Here is a 10,160-nt window from a genome sequence, read left to right on the forward strand (position 1 = left end):
GTGCATTTTGCTTCTCTGGGCTTTTACAAAGTCCTGCCCGCCTTGTTACAGAAGGTAAGAGGGGGTCTTCTCTCAGTGGTGCAGTCAGGAAAAGCTCCAACATGCAAAATATTTAATGCCTTATAGAATAACCACGCATCCACATTCGTTTCTGTTACCTGTTTTTCTGCCTCGCTCCTCTGCGTTTGCAAAGGAATGCCCTTACCAGGCACTCATTAAAGAGTAACAGCTCAAGCCTGTTTCAGCAGTGGACAATCTTACGTGGATGCATCTGGGCTTTTGAGTCTGTGTCTTTGCTTGGAAAAAACACGCATTTGGCATATCTCAGCACTTTGACACCACTCGTGCTGATGTATGTTATTTGCAAAGGAAATAGAAAACTGAGTAGTTACTGCAAAGATGAGAACTGAAAGGTAGCAGAGTAGAATATGAGGAAGGGAATAAATGCAAAGAAAAATACAGAAAGAAAAAAAAAAATAATGACCCTGGTTATTATCAGTTGGGTAATCACGTAGAAGCAGGGTGACATGAAGTAAAATCCACTAAGTAACAACAGTTACAGGCTGCAGAATAGGTCTGAGATTCTTAATTAACGCTGTCTTTTCCAAGATACTAACAGACATCCTTATTTTTTCTTTACCATTACATCATCTTTAAAGAGAGCAGTTGGGAAGTCTAATGCTAGGGCTTATCTTGCCCTACGTTCTTCATCCATTAAACAGCTTTTAATTTTTTATACTACATCATATTTTATACTATGCACAACATAATATCTAAGGAAAATTAAAACAATTCAGAATAATTTTGATCTTTTCAGTGCAAGTCTCACTAACTGCTTTCAATGGGAAACTCAAAAGCAAAATCACAACTCACTGGTTACCTTTATACAAATTTGAGAGAGTGCTTTCCAGAGCCATCATACGCATGCTGCAGTTTGTCCACGTGGGTTGCTGTGTACACACTAAACTCTAGGCTTGGTGTGACTGACAGCAAGCTAGCTCACTGGCAATGTTTATACATTTATTAGTCTGAGCGCTCTAACATTAATGTTTCAGCAGTGGGTGAGTGCATCTGCAGGCTTGCTCTCTGCGCCATAGTAGGGTGTGATTTTCAGCCTGCTCTTTTGAACAGTCCTCAGTAGACACAGCCCTAGAGGTGAGCACTCCAGGTCATAGTCTGGACTACTCAACAGCTCAAGCTTCACTTGACACATGAAGGATTTGACCATTTACTATAGGAACTTGAGAAAATTAAAGCACAAAAATACTCTCTCAAACCAGATTCTATCTACTCTTCCTATTAATTAAAATTTTACTTAACTTCTATAATGGAAGAGATGTGCCCATTGATGCTTGGACAGTTACTCTTTGTCTAAATGATGTGTAAATACTGTTCTCCATGAAAGCAAGTAATATGTTTGTTGTATAAAAACCTGGGTAGTACCTTAAGATAATTCAACTGAAATAAACAAAAGATTCAGTTGTTAATGATTCTCTACTTTAATCTGGATTTTGTTTTCGATTGAGGATAGAGGACAGTAAAACTGCAAAGCCAGGACCTTTAATGTAATAAGGCTGTTTTATGTGAGATACAATCATCATTAAAGTTTAATATTGTTTGCACCTTTTCTTCTTCAGGGAGAGAAATTAATGCCGTTAGATGTATACTGAAGTTAAAACACACTTTATAACAAAATGTACTATGAACACAATAATATGAACTCAAATATATTTAGTAAGTCATTATACCTGAATGCTTGTTAATGTCCCCAGAGGAACAAGATTAACCTCATCTCTCATTCTGTGTACTTGCAGGTCAGCTAAAGAAAGCAAAAATTTTCCTGCACCGTCTGTTCAGGTACCACAACCCTAATCTGAAGGCACCACCATCTAGTGGGATAAGAAGGTATTTGATTTTCCTTATATTTTTTGGCATTATTATTATAACATGGACACTGCATTCTACCTCAAGCAACAATTAAAAAAATACATTATTATTATTGTTGATGTTATTATTATTATTATTATTTATTAAACTTACAAGGCTTCCATGGACATTTCATTAATTCTCCTATCTTCTGCCCAACAGCAAAGTACTTTCCAATAAAGATCTTAAGAGCTGTTTCCATGAAAATAGGTTTTCATAAACAAAATTTTATCAATGAGAAAATAATTTATAGCTATCCAGACTCAATCAGAAGTGTAATTGATTTATTGAATAAATATTTTTAGTATTTTATTGAATCTACTTTGTGGAAATCCAATTGGCAGAATTATTAATATTGTGTAAGTAATTTTCTTGAGCTCATCTTAGTAAAGGTATGTAGTTGCAGTTTTCCATACAGCCATTAAATATACAGCATTTGGTTGGAAGTGTACTCCGACCATTAAGTCCCATCAAGAACAAATCTCTAAGCAGAGCATTCATTTGGTCTTAGCTCCAAGAGTGACCATTTAGTGTACTTTGCCTGTACTGATTGATATGTGGGCTGCTACTTGTCCTTATTTGTTGTGGTGGTTTGGTTTTGTTTTCTTTTGTTTTTCATGCACTTAACAGTTGGAAAGAATACTGGCAGGGATTTTGGGGGGTGGGAGGAGGGCAAAACATAAAAGGTGAGCAGTGTGTATTAATTTGTTTGGTTTTTCCCAGAGAATGCATGCATCTGCAGCTGTTATCCTAAGATGCCTCCTTGTGTTCAGGTCTCATTGATCTTTTTACAGCATTTCACACATACAGGGATAATTGATCTACATCACTCTAGACTACATATCTTTTATAAATGTGAGAGTAAACATTAAGAAATCACCATATTTAAAAAAAAAAAAAACATAGATATTTCAATATTTGTTATGTCTAAAACCTTAAGGACACAATAAAGATTTTAATACTTAATAATATAGGTAACATTTTTGTATTAAAAATTTGGGCCTGCTTCTGTATTTGTGTGTATTTTTAACACACATGCTACCAGACATTTCAAAGTTTTTCTCTTCTCAAACTAATAGAAATCTTGTTGCTAGAAATGGGCATCAATGGGTATTTTGCATTGCACAAAATTTCTGTTTACTGTCTTCATAAATACTACATTTCTTCTGAAAGCCATGCAGTAGCGTCAATTTATGTTGCCAGTTCTTACTGAAATTGATACGAAGTTTTGAGTAAAAATCAATGGAACTGGTCCAAACTGGTTGAGGTGGTAGATGTCATTTTCACCCTTCATCCCTAAAACACAAGCTCAGGAAGGTTAGAGACATTCCATTCAGAATGCAAATTAACAAATGTATGAATACCCTCATGTGGAATACTGTTAGTGGTTGATAAAGTTCAGGATGTTCTACCTTCTGCTTCTTTTTTAGAAGAACACAAATCCTAAATACCTCTGTAGAAGACAGTCTAGGGTGTACAGAGCAAAGAGCAAAATTAAGGCCAGTAATCTGTAGCACTAGCAACTCCTAATTTCCCACAGACTTTGTAAAAGTCTTTCCTTCAGTATTCTGATCCATTTTTCAAGCTCCCTAAGGAGTGAGCCTGGTCCTGAAACCTTTTTGCCACTTTGAGATAGCTCTTGGTCATACTTTTTCATAGAAAGTGTTGTCATGTCATGGATTTAAGGTTATCTTGCACCCTGGATGACTGTAAAACAAATAAATTTCTTCAGAATTTTTCTAGAGAAAGGTGCTATAATTTGATTAAATTATACCCAACATTATTTTAAACATCTTATTATTTTATATATTATTATTATTTTAAATGACCAGTTCTTTGTATTTTTTCACAAAGACTATAGAGCATATTTTAATATAGACCTTGGGATTTGAATAACATTTTTCATAAAATGTAAATGTAGGATATAGATTTAAATCTGGCCTGGCACATGGGACCTACAGAGTACAAATCGCTAGTGGACACCAATGTGCAGCGTACCCTAATGCCATCAGACTACCAAAGGGCAGAACCCATCTGCATTTCGTACACATAATGGTACACCCTGGACATTAATGTATGTTATTTAATGTTGCATCCAATTCTATTGTTTAGCTACAGCCTTTTACGACCTCCCAAGAAAGATGTACTCAGTACATAAACAACTGTATAAGGGAAGCTTAAATTCCTGACATTATAGAGTTATCTGCGACTCTAAACTTCGTGCCTCATTACAGGACAGCATAAAGTAAAACAGTAGCTTCCAGCTTATGTGTGTACACAGAGCCAACTACACATCATTGGTCTCTTACTTTGTGGTAGGGAGATAAGTGATTTTTAGTTCAGAAGAATTATTTTCTCTTTATGTTGATAACAGATTCCATTAAAAGTTTGGAGAGTAAAGGAACCAAATAAAATGAATTAACACTGAAGTTTAACTTATGGGAAAACCAAGTCCTCATTTATGAAAGATGCCAAGCATCAAGAATTGTAGCTGTCACATCAGCTGTGATGATCCTCTGTTGCGAAATGCATTCTTTTCATTGCAATTCCAAAGTTACCCAGGCAAATAGCAATTACAAAACTTTTATTTATATTACTATGCACAGTATAAGGTCTTTGTAGTCTTGATTGCTCCTCTGTGATTTGATGTGATATAAACTCAGTAAGAACGAAACTGCTTCACCTACGCATTTTGTTGATCCAAACCCTTCATAATTGTCAATACTGATAAACTCACACAATATAGATTTGCTGGTGGAAGACATGCTTTTCACAGTAGTAACAATAACATGGAATACATAATTAAATATCACCTCTATCAATAAGTGTATAATTTAAGTAGGAAAAAATATTAGTAACGTTCTGTATCTCTAGGAATGCAAGATCTACATGCAGTTCCAATTTAGTAACTAATTTTTTGAATGGTATCTTTGTCTGAATGCCCTACCACTTAACCAATTTGCACATAAGTAACCCTATTTAAAATCCTGTCAAGCAGGCCACGCTCAGGATGAACATTACTGTTCAGAAACTCTTAGGAGCATTTTGAAGTGCCATCACACAGTATCAGTTTACCCTTTTTTTCTGTACAATTTGATTATATTTTATTGAAGAATTAAATGAACATATGCAATACTTCTTGATTTGACTTCTTTTGAAACATCTTTCCACCTTTTAAAAAGATTACAATAGCTTCCATGAAAAGTTCAGACTGAAAAAAGCAAATGAAAAACCCTAAGCGCTAAAGCACAAAACAGAAAAGAATTGCAGTGACATGTGAAATGTGTTAAAATTCTTCTTTGAATCAGTCATTTAGACATACAAAGATAATGATGATGATTATGATGACAATAATTATAATCAACTAAAATTTAAATTCATCCATTTTCTTCTATGCAAATACCAATTATATTTCTTTTCTTTAAAATGAATGTGACTATTTTAAGTAGTTACTCTTGCAAATCTTCCTAATAATCTGCCTCAACATTTACAACTGCAGTGTTCTTCTGGGGGGGGGAATCTGACTCTTCTGGCTTAACGAAGGGGCCCATATAAGGGTCTATATAAACTGTATAGAATTAATATTCATCTAGCACCTTCAGAATCTGAAGAGATATGACCTATTCTTTCCTTTTATTTACTTAATCAAACAGAGGAGGCAGTGCCACTCAGAAGGTGCTAAATAGGTACAAAAACAGGGAGTGAACATCATGTTCCCATTAGTTCTGCTTTAGAGTTTCTGAGTCATTTTCGGTGCACAGCAGAATTAAACAAGTATAATGGCTCAAAGTCTCCCTCCCCTTAGAGAGTCTGTGATAGAAAATTGCTCTGAGAGGTATGGTTATATTTCTAGGAATAATCAGAATTTGGGGAACAATTAGCAATTCTGCTATTGCGGAAATTAACTTATCAAAGAACTGCTACTGTTTTGAATGGGTCTGTGATGTAACCATCCACTAGGACTGACAACCACCAAGCCTAGACCTTACCCCCCAAAACATGATGTGACAACAAAAAGGAAAAAAAAAAAAAGTCTTCTAATTAGTACAATGTATTATGATTTGTTGCATTCCAATCTATAATTTTTTACTCAGACTACAACCGGATTTGACTGCTCCTGTTGTTTTAGCTTTACACATTATCACTCTCTCTGTATAAGAGCATGAACTGGAGAAGATGCTTATTGTGGTCATGGTGTTGAAATTCAGGTTTCAAATGTACCGTAATACTCAGTTGCATCACCACCTGAAGACAAATTAAAATGCAAACATCTAATAAAAAACATTAAGTACTTTAATATTGGTGACCCACATAATGTTTACAGTATAAACATTCTTTTCCTAGACACATACAGCTTAATTAAAGTTTAATAAGTGCAGTGTGGATGTCTTAATTTCTGCACAAAAAAGCTAGCATTTAAGTAGCATATACTGTGTTTGGATTAATGAAAAATAGATGTTAAATCATAACTGTCCTTTCTGAATTCTCAAAAGCATCACTGCGCATACCCTGGCACCAGTTTCAAATTTCTGAAAGAAAAAAATCTGCTCTCAGAGGCAAGCTAAGCAAAACTTAATTTCAAATTTCTTATCAGTGAACCACTGTTTCTACTCTCTGGCTTCAAAATCCCAAACAGATTTTTTAAATTATAAAACTTCATTTAATTCTAATGTTGTGGGGGAAATGTTTTATAAGGAGGCATTTCCTGTGTATGGCTTTAGTAAATGTACTTACTAAAAATAAGAGGTGATCACACCTCTTTCTTACAAAGAAGACTGACTGATGGCTGTAGAAGCTGGTGGCTTTCTTTTTAGTCACAGTCCTTTTAATACTACAAAAATTCTCCCCAAATCACCTTCCTACAAGTGACAGCTATTTTTAGGTATGTTCTTTCAGGGGTGAATAGAGTAGGAGGGTCTTGCAGCTCCTCTTGGCTGTATCTACCCTCAGCTAGGCTAAGAAGTTTTCACCACTGCAGCTGTAAAGCCTGAACCAAGTCTCTGCTTTCATTGCAGAGCACTAAGTGCAACACCAACAGACCTCACACATTTAAACAGAGGCAAATTCAACCTCAAACACTGATTTTCATCGTTTTTATTCATCTGCTTTCATCATTTCATAGTTGTTATCTTCTTTTTTTTTTTTTTTTTTAACTTAACTGATACAACTGATAGCTTGCTTTACTAGCAAATTGGTCCCTCTGTTATTCATTCCTAACTTACAGGTGTCTCTTGGATACGTTTTCATGTTTGAGTCCTTAGTGATAAGTGTGTCTTAACAAGAATCCAAGCCTGCAAGAACTCATTTTATCTGAGGCCTTTATAGTCTTTTGTTTATGGTTTCTCTGGTGAAGTCTAAGTAAAAATACTGCATATGAGACACATCAATTCACTTAGCTTTATGGACTACTTTAGACCCTTTTAATTATATGATAATATTTATGGTGAGTTTCCTAAGGGAGCCTTTTCAGTTTCAGAACTTAGGAGAGTATAAAACAAGACTTTTTCTTTTCAGCCATGTCCCATTTCTGATTTTCAAGACTGGAGAAGAATACTGTTTAAAAAGGATACTCAAAGATCTTGTACTTTTTTTTTATTCTCCTTAAATGAGGAACTAGAGCTTTGCACTCTGTGGGTTGTAGGTTTTTTTGTTGTCCTTCTTTTTTTTTTTTTGTGATATGCCATGTTATCTCCCAGACCCACTAATGTTTTCTTCATTATTTGCGTGCACACTTTTAAAAAACATATATACAGTGAGATAACTACTCCTATCTCATGTTCAAAGCAATAAATATTTCATCTCTAACTGTTTTGTTTATCAATTAGAAGAGATCTAAGATTTAAGACGCTGAACTTTGCATGATAAAACTTGTGTTGACTGTAAGGAAGTAAAAAGTATGCCCTAATGGCTAAAGAGTTTGTATTCATAAATTGGCAGCAAGCCTAAAGGAATGAATAAAAGAAATTAATAAATAAAAGGGATATTTATCGAGAAAAGAGGTTAGTTTTTCAAATGAGCTACAGTCTCCAGAGTGCTGGAAAAGGCACATTTTTCCTAAACCCTGAGAACACAAGCCTGAAAACCTCTTACTATGCAGTAATAACTGCTTCAAGTAATATTGCAAATGAAACAAGGCAGTAACTGAATAGCACTAGACACACACATTTACTACTCTTGATTTATTGCACCACTTTATATATTCTTTGTAGGGCTATATATCCAATCAGTTTCTTTTTGTCTGTTGTTTACTGGTTATTTCTGAAATACCATGATTGACCAAGATGTTAGAAGCTGGAATATACAAACAATGGAGTTGCTAGGACAAGAAGCACCAAACTCTGATTTGTAACATCCTGTTTTATAATTGCATAATTACAGTCATTCTTACCAATTTACGATGTTATTGATACTGAATTTTGTTGTCATTTTCAGCAGATGAAAAGAAACAGAAGACATTAGTTATTAAAAGAATGATTGAAAAATGCAAAGTTAACACTTAGAATATATAAAGAAGAAGCTGTAAAAACATAATTTGTTACATATACAAAAGGCATATATTCTAGAAGAGTTTACAATTTAATTCCTTACTAGCATGGATAAGGTTCAACTGCGTATATTTTAATATATTTAACTTCTGTTGTTTGCTTTCTCTTATAATTTATCCTTCATTAGTCAAGAACAGTCCTTGCAGGAAAATGGCTTACTTTGTAAAAATCCCTTACACTTGTCAGGGATCCTCCTCAAGTTTACTCAGTGGCAGGCAGGCTCTGTTGGTTTAAGCCCCTGCTGAAGTTTCTGAAGAAGCCTTACGGAATTTCACAGATTTTCTCCAGGTTTCCTCCATGTAACTTCCTAGATCTCTCCTGCATTCTCAAGCTGACCACTAATTTTTCTAATTTTTGATCAAGGCCCAGAATCTTTAAAACTTGCAGGAAACTGAGTGAAAACTTTTAAGTCCTTGTGACTTCCCATATGGGGACAGCCATGTATTTTTCAGTCGCAAAAGTGGTCATGTGTTGGTGGAGGAACTACAATTTCTTAGGTTTAATTTCAGTACTGCTTTTTCTTTGGTTTCAAGCACATATATGTTATAGTATCTGCATTATTTCTGCAGATGAAAAAAAAATCTTCCAGCAAACCTATTTCTGAATTTATTAGGGGATTGTTCATACAAAGATACCACATTTTTCCAGTTTTGCTGGAGTCATTTCCAAGTTGATAATTTTTCTATCTAACAGCCTACACATTTGATGAAGAATACACAGGGTTTGGCTTATTTCACGTTTGGCAATTGAGAAATCTGTTTTAAGTGAGGAAAACAGAATTGCAACTCATGCCTACATAAATCAGTATGATTTACGTGGCTGTGGTTAGACAGTTTCCTTACATCTTTTGTGGTTCAACTGCCATGGTGCTTAATCCTAATTAAAAATCCACAGTATTTCCAGAATACATTTTTGGCTTTTACATCAGCCTCTTCTCTAATGCTAGGCAGGAACTGCCTGCTGCACAGTCCTATATATGCAGTGTGGATATTCCACACTTCACAATTATCTTGACATCAGTGTAGGAAAACTGATTTTGCCATTTTGTTGACCAGTCTTAACTTGGGAGCTCTAATAATGTTGAATACAGAATGTGTTCATCACAATTTACACTGTGATGGTAAGTAGCATTTTCTTTTATTCATTTGAATAGGAAGAACTGGTAAGCCATATACAGTGTAAAGTCTGAAATAAAAAGGTTAAAAAGTGATGTGCAAACTTCTGCCAGAAACACCACCTTGTCAACGTAGTCTCAACAACCTCTTATATATGGCAAAGAACATTTCACCAGGGAAATTAAGGAAACTTCTGGAGAGGAATACATTGCTTTAACAAATTACACTGTATAAACCCAAATCATTGTCACAAACTCCTGATTATTTTTTCATTGACACATACAAAAAAAATTTAGTGTTTTGCTTAAGTATATTGAGATTATTTAAGTTTTAATAATAGTTTACACCATTCTGTGTCAATCTTAGTAGTACTACAAAATACATATTTTTTTATCAAGAGAAAAGATGCAGAATGAAGATTAGGAAGGTAAAAGGGTGTTTTACAAACATGCCTAAATTATTAAAATAAACAAACAAACAAAGACGACCACAAACACTAAAAGAGAAACACAGCAATATTAATTCACATACCATACCAAATGATTTTAGTCACTGTTAAAAAGCACTGAGAGAA

This window comes from Netta rufina, assembly GCF_964035555.1.
Source record: "Netta rufina genome assembly, chromosome: 12".
Classification (NCBI taxonomy): domain Eukaryota; kingdom Metazoa; phylum Chordata; class Aves; order Anseriformes; family Anatidae; genus Netta; species Netta rufina.